The sequence below is a fragment of the Lepidothrix coronata genome, unplaced genomic scaffold (genome assembly GCF_001604755.1).
Source record: "Lepidothrix coronata isolate B3197 unplaced genomic scaffold, Lepidothrix_coronata-1.0 Scaffold311, whole genome shotgun sequence".
NCBI lineage: Eukaryota > Metazoa > Chordata > Aves > Passeriformes > Pipridae > Lepidothrix > Lepidothrix coronata.
The window spans coordinates 378,384-390,856 of record NW_016690491.1 but is presented as its reverse complement, the minus strand read 5'-3'; the positions used below and the strand labels follow the sequence as shown (position 1 = coordinate 390,856).

At 41.1% G+C, this 12,473-nt stretch overlaps 1 protein-coding gene across 1 annotated transcript in view; it reads left to right on the top strand.

Annotated features, from left to right (window-relative positions):
• The first annotated feature begins 587 nt into the window (after positions 1–587).
• LOC108508757 (monocarboxylate transporter 2-like) overlaps positions 588–12,473 on the top strand; it is a 79,467-nt gene continuing 67,581 nt past the window's right edge. The window contains exon 1 of the mRNA XM_017837826.1: positions 588–771. The gene's annotated coding sequence lies outside the window, so the exon portion shown is untranslated. The remainder of the gene's footprint in view (positions 772–12,473) is intronic.

Genomic DNA, 12,473 nt, shown 5'->3' with positions numbered 1-12,473 from the left:
TATTCATAAAGCTCTCACTAACAAAGTGCATGCAATAAAGTTTTTTTTTTAAATATATACTATGATAATCACATTTCCTTTTGTACACTTTGCAACACAATATCAATGACCACAATTTTTCCAGCCTCCTTACACTACTTTAAGTATTGTACATAATGTGCAACCTTTATGCATAATAGGCATGATGGTAAAGGTTTTAATAATGCAATTATATGATTATGTTGATCTCTTTCACTACAGGATTTTAGCCTTAAGGACAGAATTTCTGGAGAATGTAGCGGCTCTGGGTGCCGCGGGGCGGGCAGGTGGGCGGGGAGGGCTCACGCCTGGCTCCAGGTGGCGCGGGGGCCCGGCCCTGCCCGCCCGGCCGCAGCAGCGCGCTACAGCGCGGTACATCCCGTCCCGTCTCGTCCCACCCCACCTCCCGCTGGCGCTGGCTCCATCCCCTTCTCCACGGGCCGGGCGCCGCGCCCCCGCCGGCCCCGCGGAGCCGGGTTGGGCAGCCCGAGAGGCGTCTCCTCCGCAGCCCCCGCCCCCCCGCGCCGGTGCTGAAGCGTCTCGGCCGCTCCCCGGCAGCACTCCCGGGACAGGGGCGCCCCGTCGGCCCCACAGCAGCACCCAGGCCTCCCTCCCTGCCACCCGGCCCGGGCTCTCCCGCTGCCAAGGGCACCTCATGGAAAATAAATAAATTAATTCCCCCACTCGCACCCGCGGCAGGGAGAGGAGCCGGCGGCGGCCGCGAGATTAGATCCAGCCCGAGCTAGAGACCAGGTAACGTAACCTACCCGCCAGGAGGGAGGAGGAGGAGGACGAGCAGCGAGGCCGCTGAGGTCGCCCCCACTGGGGAGGGCTCCGGGGGACGGAGAAGGGGCTGCCGCAGCCGCGGCGCGCCGCCGTGGCCCCGGCAGGCTGCGAGGGGCGGCTGCCCCGCGCTGTGCGCGCCGCACTGTCAGTCACACACACACGAGCCGCCGCCCACGCAGGGATGGACGGATGGATGGATGGATAGACGGACGGACCCCGCGTGGGGCGCAGCCGCCGCCCTCGGTACCAAAGCAGCCACCGCAGGGAGACGCCGCACACCCGCCGTGCCCCGCTGCCCCGCGGGCGGCCGGCTCTGACAGCGGGGCAAGGAGGGAGGCGGGCGGCGGGGCCGGGCCGGGGCCGCAGCTCTGGGGGGAGCAAGGCGCGATCCCTCCCCCGCGCCGCTGCGCGCATCCCCGCGGGGCGGAGAGCACGGTGCCGGGGCCGCCTTTCGCCGCATCCCCGCGCCCTTCGGCAGCGCCCACCCCGAGCGGAGCCGTGGTCCGGGGTCCCTCCGCCCCGGGGAGCTCCGCTGGGAAATATGGGCGGGGAGCAGCAAAAAACGTGCTGCCGCATTTGCCGTCATCAGAGACGGGCCTGCAAGAAGCTCTGTGGTCGAGGTGACCTTGGAGGAAGTGGATCTGGATGGAGCTACTGTTGCTCCATGCAACTGCAGAGCTGGTTTCCCTACTCTGGGCTGCTCTGAGCCCCACAACTCTAGCATTATTATCTCGAAACACTGCTGGCTTTAGTTAATGGTTTGTACAGAGCTCCTGGTGTAACTAGTACCAGAGCCAGGAAAATACTCCATCATTCTCTTTACTTGATCTCTGCTAGCACACAGTCCTTGAAGGGAATGGTCTGAAGATTCTCCGTGGTGAGGAGCAATTGTCCCAGGTTCATTCTTGCTGAAGTGGCCACTAAAAGGCAATGAGTTTTAGAAAAGACTGAGAAGTTACCCTGTTCATATTCCAGAGACCAGAGTGTCCCCAGGTGTGCCTAGGACAACACGTTACCTGCAGTCTTGCAGGGTCACAGAACTGGCACAGGTTCTTCACTGCTTTTCCAGTGAGATGAATAGGATAACAAAACAAAACAGAGTAACATTTGCAAATCTCTGGACTTTCAGGTGCCATCCTACTCTTTCAGAAAAGAGTTTTACTGAAAGTGTTATTGAAAGGTGTTTTGGGAAAAAGAGAGAAACTGAAGGAAGCTGATGCCTCATGAAGATGTCCCTTCTTCTTTGGTTGGTCTCCATAATAATCACTCCTGTTTCCATAGTGAATTCCATCTGTGACTCTCAAGTTACTAATCAAATAGTAATGAAATAGGTGCTTGCAGATTCCATTGGAGGATGTTCTGCATATTCTTTTATGTACCAGTATTAAATATAGGAATAATGCACAAGTGATTCTCTTCTTATTTTTAAATCAACTCTCGCCTTTCTCCTTCCATTATTGTCTGCTAACTCTGAATATTGTACTTGAGCATGAGTGCTGAATATCTACTCCTTCTACATGGTGGAAAAAATTCAGAGAAGAGATTATACTCCAGATGTTTCTATTATTTGTGCAATTTATTACAGAGCTGTAACTCCATGTATCTGTAAGGGCCCAGCTAGCTTAGTTTGCAACACAGTGTTTACAATGTAAGTGTCTTCAGTGCAAAACAGCCGATCATTTTGAATAGGCAGAGGGAGGCTGGGTATTAATGAATTTTCTTTTATGGCAGTTCTAAATAATTTAGGTTAATGAAGACTGCCTTATATTATTTATATGATGGAGATGTGGAATAGCTTAAATACTAACTGTGGCCTTCGTGGAAGGTCTTCATGAATGGTGGAAAACCAAATTAGCACGGGTAGACAAACTCTTCAGATGGTGTAGTGATACACTAATCTGAACAGGTATTTTACATGTAAAGGAGGAGACTTTGAAATATTACAAAGGGAAATTAAAAAAAAAAACCAAAAACAAACAACCCCGCAATGTAGTTAAATATTGAGACTCTGCAGCTGCAGTAAAAAGTGAAGGAATTCTGTTTCAGCAATTTCCACTGTAAATGAATGCATCATTAATAGTATATTAAAAAAGTCTCCTTAACTTAATTCCATCTGTCACTTCTGTGTAGTATATATAGGACTTAAGCTCACTCAGCTCTTACTATGGCAAAATCCTCATTTTAGAATCCAAGTTTTATGGAGGCAGGAGATCCTTTGGGCAGCCTAAATTTATGGACAGGCAAGTTAAAGGAGAGAAAAAAGCAATTATTGAGTCACGAGCTGGTGTTTTTTAAAATTGTTTTTCTTTCATCACTTTTCTGTGTTGGATTTGGTTCACTACATCATGCTTCTTTTCTAGTATATTTTTCTGACACTCATTGTTTTTCTTCATTTTAGAAAAAGTCCTCTTTAGTAACCTTTGTTTCTTAATTAAATTATCTTGTCCTCTTTTTACAAGGGGCAGGTTGTTTTGTTTTCAGTTACTCTGGCTATTATTGGACCCATTTCAGTTCAAGGAAAGGGACTACAGTCACCTGATTTTATCTCCTACTGCAACATCACATGATGCTTTTGTAGAGATTCATTTTTCTTGAGGAAGATTTTGCTTTAGCAACTATGGTGTCTGAATAGAATTCTCTATTAATTATATTCCTTAACACCATTTGCCAGAATTAAAGCTGTCAATTTTCTTCTGTGAGGATCAAGAATAATGTTCTTGGACCATGCTAATAATCTGTGCTGCTAAATGAATTTTGTTCCAAAGTTGGAATAATTAGAAAAATGTAATTATATTTTGTTTTTTAATACAAAAGGGTTAGGTCATAGCTATAAATCACTGATAGAGAATGTTACCAGTTTCTTTGTCTGTTTGTGTAATATATGTGGCATAATATTTGCCCAGAACCAAGGAGGAGGTTAGATAGGAAAACAGGAGGTCACTGACCACCTGTTTTATGTGTCAAATGAAAATGAGAAACTGGCTGAGTTCCATATATGCATCTCAGTCCAAACCTACATTCCTTGACTTGAATGTATTTGTGAGCTGTTAGGCCAACTTTTGTAATTTTATTTTGAATCTTGGGACATTTGAAGAAAAGTTTGCAGTATTCAAACAAAAGTAATTGGGTTATAGGAGTAAAGAGGTAATATTCCATGACTTAAAGAGTAGAGGATGTTGGACAAAATGACTGTGGAACTCTATTTGGCTTTACAATCTATCTAATATTTTTTGTAGCTGTTAGTCTAATGATCAAACAATCAAAACAGTGGTAAACTCTTACTGAAGAGCAAAGGACTACCTAAGCAGGTCACAGTGGCTGGCAAACTAGAAGGAGTCACATTTTGGTTTTATCTTTGCAACCTTAAGATTTTTAATTCGTAATATTTGTGTCAGGAAGAGGGAGTGGAGATTGATCATGTTCAGCTCCTTCTTTTGAAGATTTTATCTTTAGTTTTAGTTCATGCACTGTCTTTAGGTAGTTTCTTTATTCGTATCTCTTCAAGGTCAAGCTTCCAGTTCTGTGCTAATATTTTTTTATTTTCAGGACATGGTGCTTTCCTGTCTCATGACACGTACAATAATCTGTCATCAGAAGGGTGAATGAAGAGCATTTGCTGATAAAAAATGAATAAGCATTTCCAAAAGTATATTAAAGTAGGTAGAGCACTTTCAAAAATTTCCAAAAATGAAGGAGGAAAAGAATGGAGCCTTATCATAATATACTCTTTTCCTTTGTGGTTGTAAGACCTAAGAAATGGAATTAATGTTAATTCATAAAGTCAGGAAGCACTAGAGAACAAACTTAAGTCAGATTATTTTTTTTTTTTTTCATTTGGTGCTGTTGCATTTTCTTTCAGCTTGGTGTCATGAATATTGAATGTAAATTATTAAATATATTTCAATTCCACCCAACAAGAAAGAAGTGCTCTGAATAATAGTGTAAATCATATAAATTGCCTAATAAATTTAGACTGTAAGGAAACTTGTAGTTTAAGTCAGCTATCAACAAACTGCAGAATACCTAAACATTGTAGAAGTTCAAATATTTGAGAATAGGTGGATTTGACTTTCTTTTCATATGGTTACTATGAAAGATAAAGACAGCATCAAACCACATAAAATGGTCAAAGCATGAAACTCTGCAACTGGAGTTGTCCAAACATGCAAGATTGTTTTAACAGTGTTTATTTTCTTTCAGCATGAAAATCTGTAGCCCCCAAAAGACTTCCAGTTGTTTTAACAGCAAGCTTGGTAGTTATTTCACTTTTGTCCCTCTTTAAGGTTTTCCAGTGGAAGACTCAGCTGTAGGTGATGAACAAAGTGTTGTGGGAACATTAAGAAAGCATGTTGCACAAAATAACTGTATCTCATGGCTTTTCTTATTTTGATATATTTTTTAAATTTTGGTCCTTTAGACTAAATAGCTCATCTTGCTACACCTTCTGGCAGACTCCTGCTTCAAGCATGACCATTGCGTAGTGTCCTTCCATTATGTGGCCTCAGTATTAGCAAACTGTTGGCTGTACTCCCAAGTTTGGCACCTAGGGATAGCACATATAACAAAGAGTTGTAATGGGATTCAAAATGTGTTTGGAGTCAAAGAACTTTAGCCACAAAGAGCTTTAGAACTATGGAGCAGACCCAGACAGCACGAGCTGAGGAGGGGCAGGTCCTGTCTGACCAACCTGATCTCTTTTTATGATCAGGTGGCCTGCCTGGTGGATGAGGGGAAGGCTGTGGATGTGGTCTAGCTGGACTTCAGCAAAGCCTTTGACACCATCTCCCATAGCAGACTCTTGCAAAAGTTGGCAGCCCATGGCTTGGACAGGGGCACTCTGTGCTGGGTTAGGAACTGGCTGGAGGGCTGGGTCCGGAGAGTGGTGGTGAACGGTGCTGCATCCAGTTGGCAGCTGGTCACTAGTGGTGTCCCCCAGGGATCAGCATTGGGCTCAGTTCTGTTTAATATCTTTACTGATGATCTGGATGAGGGGATTGAGTGTACCATTAGCAAATTTGCAGATGACACCCTTCTGATGGGGAGTGTTGATCCTGCTGGAAGGCAGGAGGGCTCTTCACAGGGACCTGAACAAGCAGGAGAGATGGTCTGATTCCAATGGGATGAGGTTCAACAAGGCCAGGTGCCAGGTCCTGCACTTTGGTCAACCCCATGCAGAGCTACAGGATGGGCACAGAGTGGCTGGAGAGTAGCCAGGAAGAAAAGGACCTGGGAGTTTGGATTGACAGGAAGCTGAACATGAGCCAGCAGTGTGCCCAGGTGGCCAGGAAGGCCAATGGCATCCTGGCCTGGATCAGGAACAGTGTGGCCAGCAGTTCCAGGGAAGTGATTCTTCCCCTGTACTCAGCCCTGATGAGGCCACACCTGGAGTACTGTGTCCAGTTCTGGGCCCCTCAGTTCAGGAAGAATGTCAAAGTGGTGGAGCAGGTCCAGAGAAGAGCAACAAGGCTGGTGAATGGACTCGAGCACAAGTCCTCTGAGGAGAGGCTGAGGGAGCTGGGGTTGTTCAGCCTGGAGAAGAGGAGGTTCAAGGGAGACAAACTCCCTGAAAGGAGGTTGTAGTCAGGTGGGGGTCTGTCTCTTCTCCCAGGCAACCAGCAGTAGGACAAGAGGCACGATCTTAAGCTGTGGGAGGAGAGGTTTAGGTTGGATATTAGGAAGAAACTTTTATGGAGAGAGTAACCAGGCGTTGGAATGGGCTGCCCAGGGAGGTGGTGAATTCTCCGTCCCGGAGGTTTCTAGGATGAGACTGAATGTGGCACTTAGTGCTATGGTCTAGTAACTGCAGTGGTGTTGGATCAAGTGTTGGACTTGAATGATCTCAGAGGTCTTTTCTAACGGGGCTGATTCTATGATTCTATGGTTTGCTGTCACTGCAGTGGTGGTATTGACAGTGCAATGATATGCATTGCCTTCTGCATGTGTTCTGCAGTTTTACTTATAGAAATTAGTAAAATCAGTCACAGAACAGCAGTACATCATCTCAAAAGTTAGATTTTTTTTTTCAGAGAAATAGATTAATGAAGATTTTAGCATTCATGCTTGCCACTCAGCAGTTAGACATTCTTGCAGTTTACGGTACAAGCAAAAAGGAGACAAAAAAAGACAAAATCTGAATTTGTCTCCTGTGTTAGTTTCAAACTCATAGTGTCAGCTTCCGAATTGTACTTCTCACTGCTTGTTTTCTGAAATCAAGAAATACCAAGAACAAATATTTATTTTAAAGTATTAAAAATGCAAAGAAAAAAATCCAAAAACCCCTCACCATTTCTGTCCTGACTAAAATGGCAAAAGCATACATGCAAAATGCATATTTGATTTTTTAAAAACTTAATCATTTCCTACTGCAATGTATTTGATTAGTATTGCAGATAGAGAAATGTGCCTACTTTCAGCATGCTCTAACGAGTGGTTTTTTAAACATTAGAAATTAGATGTTTTGTGACATTCCTTTAAAATCTCTGGCATAACAATGTAAGTATTTGGCAGTGAGGATTAGAATTTTTGTAGTGACACAAGGCTGTGTTCAAACTACCAGCTGTAAGAACCTGGCTTCTGAGAGACATAGCTGCTTTTCTTTGCTGACTTTATTGAGAGATGGAAATTTGAAACATTTTATGTAGGATGTTTCAACATTTTGCCATGCTATTGAATTAAAATGCCATAGGAGTTGTGATAACTAAATTGAGCTCCTATAGTTTGCATTCTTAATACGGCCCTCAGGGCAAGTTCACAAAACAAAGTAAAAAAAGAACCACTTAATGATGCAAATAAGCTCCCCATAGTAATGTAGGTGTCTGATTTCTTAGCAATTGGAATTGCTAAATTCCTTGACAATTCTGCCTTTGCTGAGTATACTCTCCACTGAACAAATCTTTTCTAGAATTTAACTGCTTTTGCATGCTCTACCATGGATTGATTTGGGTCTGAATCTGGGTACTGGATCCTGTGTTCTCAGCAGTCCTTCCTGCTGATCTTAGAAGTGAAAATTGGTGAGATATAAACTGCAACCTGGAACTGAAGACTTGTTTCAGAGGCAGAAAAAAGTGTACATAGGGCAGAGACTCAAGCTGGATGAGCAAGGGAGTTGCAGTTGGGAGCAGGTGGAGAGAACAAAATAGACTATGGAGGGAAATTGGTGCTGGATGCTGAAGAAGGCAATGGGCCTATCACACCAACCCATTTTTAGAATGTACATCTTTATAATAATTTGTAGATAATATTAAACTAAAGGATTCCTTTCTACCCTGAGGACTTTTTAAGATCTCTACTCATTGTATCACACAGGGATCCTACCTCCCCATCTTCCATTAGACAGCCTCTTTCCCTTCTCACCAACACTACAAAAGGTGAATCAGGGGACTCAATTATTAGAAACCACAACATCATATTTTAGCAAGGAATGAAAAAAGCTTGTGTATTTTTTTTACCTCTGGGTTGTATATTTAAGGAAAATAGGTAGAAAAGAATATGCCGTAATACCCTGTATTTACAAAACATGAGTATGCTTTGTATTTGTGAAGAATAAGGAAAAAAGAGATTCTATTTTCTTGTTCTTATGCAGATATAATTGTGCTGGCTAAGGTCATAAGGTAGTTTTTTGTTTTTATGTTTTTCTGATGTAGTTATTCAAAATGAGATGTTTTGATGTAGTTATGCTGGATATGGGGATGCATTATTTCAACTTTTCAGTTGTGCCTTTTATATGGCACAACTGATGCTCATCCACAGTAACCAATATTTATATTTTACCATGCTATTTTTATATTTAGAGTTATAAATGTTTGCATTCTTTATCCTTCTGGTTTTTAATTTTGCCTCTCAGTTGTCATTATGAAGGTACAAAAAAAATGTAGCCTTAGAATAATGACAAATGTAGAAGGTGAAAACAGAGTAGAAGGGAGAGACATTAACCTAAGGAAGTATTATTTTGAAGAATTTCACAGAGGCATATATCTTCAAGCTAGCAGAAGTGGAATGATGTGTTATATTTTCAGAGTGAGTTTTAGTTGTCTTCAGATTTTTTAATTTTGTTTGTTTGTTTGTTTTTGAGAAAAGAACAGAGAGAATGCTGGCCTTTGCTGTTATGACTTCTGTATGCTAATTGTAGGCCATAGCAAGGTTTTTGTTGCTGATGAATAGTTGTGTTGTAATAGGATACAAAAACCTGTCATTTCCACAATTAAAGTAGATTCTTCTTCTGAATGGAATAGCATAGAAAGGGGTTAATGAAACAAGATGTTGCTTTACTAGATAATAAGCTTGCATTTCTGGATACACTTTGGCATTGCTGAAATATCGTATATGTAAAATGGTGACTTAAGTAATATTGTTCTCAATGCAAATGTATTTTAACTTTAAGACTATGATTTTATTTTCTTGTATCTGTTTTCTGAAAAATTAGCAAAGGTACTGTAGGTTGACATATCCAAACTTACTTTGAAATTATTATACTTATATTGATAGTTTAATTGCACTGAATGATATGTTTTATTAAGGATCTAGGATCTAGGATATATTAAGTTTTTAACTTAAATAAGGTAGTTACAATTTTTTTCCTTACTATTTTTTCTTTCCCCCCATTTAGGAGTTTTATCCCTAATGTATAGCTACAGTAATTTTTACAGGCAGGGCTATAGTTTGTGATACCTAAATTAGCCACCTAAATTAGGATCTCTAATTTCTGTGTTACTGTATCCTGGGTAAGTAGGTTGTTATCTCTTAATAACTGAAGCTTAAATCCTACTTTTAAATCAATCCTCTCTACTAACCAACATGTACTGGATGAAACCAGAAGTTATAACTGTATGCTGAACAGCCTATTTTGTAAGTACTTTGAACAGCAGTTAGAGTTGTTTTATTAGCAGAGAATCTTACATTCTGCTGTTGTCTCAAGAAAACATCTACTTCCTTCTCATTATGGCATCTGAATATACAAAAGTGAGTAGATAGTTTTCTAATAGTAATAATTGTGTATACCTATATACAAGTACACAAGGTGATATGAAAATAGGAAGAACTATGTGCAACATGGTGCATACTGGGAGGTGAAGTGGGGAAATGAGGAAAGCACTGGAAGAGATAGTGCCTGTATATTACTTTGATGTTTTGGGAGGTTCTAGTATTGCAGTATGGTATTTACATCCTATAGTGATCTGCCAGGGGTACCATAAATACATGTGTATGTATTTTCCATATGATCCTTTTGACCTCTTAGGAACAGTTCTATGACCAACTGCATAGAAAGAATAGTGGATACAGATGGGTGATGGCAGTACAAGAAACAGTGGGATTGAATGCTTGAAGAGGACGTTTCGGTGCCATTACTTTGACTTGGCATGTGAATCGTCAGAAACAAAAGAATGATTCTTTAATCAGCATTTAATAGTAAATTTAGCCCCCCTAAATATTGAAGGATTTCTGTAATCAAGGAAGTTTTCATTCATCCAAGCAAAGCAGAGCAGGTTCTGTTTTCATGTGTCAAGTGGCTAAGGTTATTTGCTTCATAGGAATTCATGCTGCTCCAAAAGGGGAGTTTGAACTGTTTGGTCAATCCCTGCTGTGTTCATTAACTTAAGTGTGTTTGCTTCTGTTACCCCACTGAGAAGGGAATGGGTTTTGTTTGTCTTTGTAAGAGATCGGACCTGAATTATTTAACCAAACCCCACTGAGCACAGAACCTTTTGTATTTGGTTGAACTCATGCTCCCAGGCTCATTTACATCTGCTCCTGTGACCTTGTCAGAGGGAATCCCTGTTTCTTTGTTTGATAGAACTGTTTATCTGGACCCTTCTGAGTATAGAAATGGGCTGCCTACTTGCTGCTGCATGAGAACCATGAGAGACTGTCGCTCGTCCTAAAGAGAGAAGGGCATATCCAAGGTGTTTTTTTGATTATTTTTTTTTCCCTTCAGAGAACTGGTAATTTCCTGTCTTAGAGCATGTAGCAGTGATTTTTTTAAGCAGCAGTAGGGAAGGCTGGTGTCAGCAGTGAGAAGACACAAGGTCTTGAAGGTAGAGGAAGAAGAAAGGTGATATAAGGTTTCAGGCTGCTGGGCTTTAATCCTCAAGATAGTCCAGCAATATACTGACTCATTTTCTGCCCTGCTTTTTAGGAGAGCCATAGCAGCATAAGCTACCTAAAAAACCCTCTGTGCCTCAACGTGGAGGCTGTCAAAGGACTGCATTTAATTTCAATCCTAAAATTCAACAGCATAATTAGAATAGATTGAACAGTTCTGTTGTGGACATTGGGCTGACTTTTGAGAGACGGTTTGTGTTAGTGCTAGGGTCACCATCTTTAAAATAACCTCATGCATAAAATAGCTGCTGTAGAGCTACAGTGAAACTGTACGTTGATCTGCTTCTTTTAGCTGTGGTAGCTTAAAGTGTTGTATTTGTCTCAAATAGACATACTTAGAGTGGCTTGAAAGAAGCTGATTAGTCCAGAGAGAAAAAAAAAAAAAGTGAGCTGTAAGGGAAAGGTGCTGCTGTTGCAGTATTGAGGCCTGCTGGGAGTTGCATAAAATGTATCTGTCTCCTGAGGAGACTCAGTTGGCAGGATTTGTGTGGATTTCTGCCCATAAAAAGAAGCCTGCTTTACCCTTGTAGATACTACAGTAAAGGATTGATCCCTCAGGGATGAAAGCTTCTGCCAAAACAGCTGCCTCTCTAGGCAAACTAGAAAGACATTATACTACACTCTTTAACCGCTAGGGTTTATATCTCCTTCATGTCATTAAACAAAATTATTTCATCAATTGCTCAGTATTTTTATCACTATGCTTATATGTTTAAGTAATATATACCCTAGTCATTTTCCCACTATAACATAGACCTCCACTTATTGCTTACCTTTTTTAAATGCCTCTCTTAATCATGATCCAAATCCAGATTAAAAGCTGAGTGTACCTCCAACAAATATAACACAGAATTAGCAACTTACATATCTGTGCATAAATCATAAACTTTCAAGTTAGAGAACATTTTCTTGCAGGTGGGAAACAAGTAGTTTTGGTTAACATAGTAACTGTGCAACAAAGAGTGCTAAGTTGAAAGTAACAGTTACAGGCTTTCACAATTTTTACCATTAAAAATCAATATGCCAACAAAGGCACTAGTACCACTGCATTCAGGTTCATTACCTTTTCACTTGTATTTTGCAATGTCCTCATAGCATCCTCTCCCCTCTGAAGAACACAGTTTAGTTTCTAATACTCAGTAAGTCTCATGAGTGCACTCAGTTTCACTGAACTAGGCTCACATACATTATTTGATCTGACTAGAAAAAGATATTTTTCTACTCAAAAAAAAAAATAGTATGAGTATTCTCACAGAATGGTTTCCCACAGATAACTTGTAAAAGACAAGGGAATGGATTTGGTACAAGCATCTGAAGTGATCTGAGGAAAACGAAAACTTACAGTCATATATTAGTAACTTGGACATATTTGGTCTTCACGAACTACTTCAGTGTTTTAAAGAACAGAGAATGTTAGTGGCCAAGTTTATACTTCTTTATTTAAAGCTTTAGGTGATATTCAAATAAGCACAGCTAAACTCTACCCTGGTAGAGTAGCCTTAAAAGTTACTTTTAAGGTATTGCATTCTTTATTTTATGTACGATTATCTATGTATTCATATATGTACATT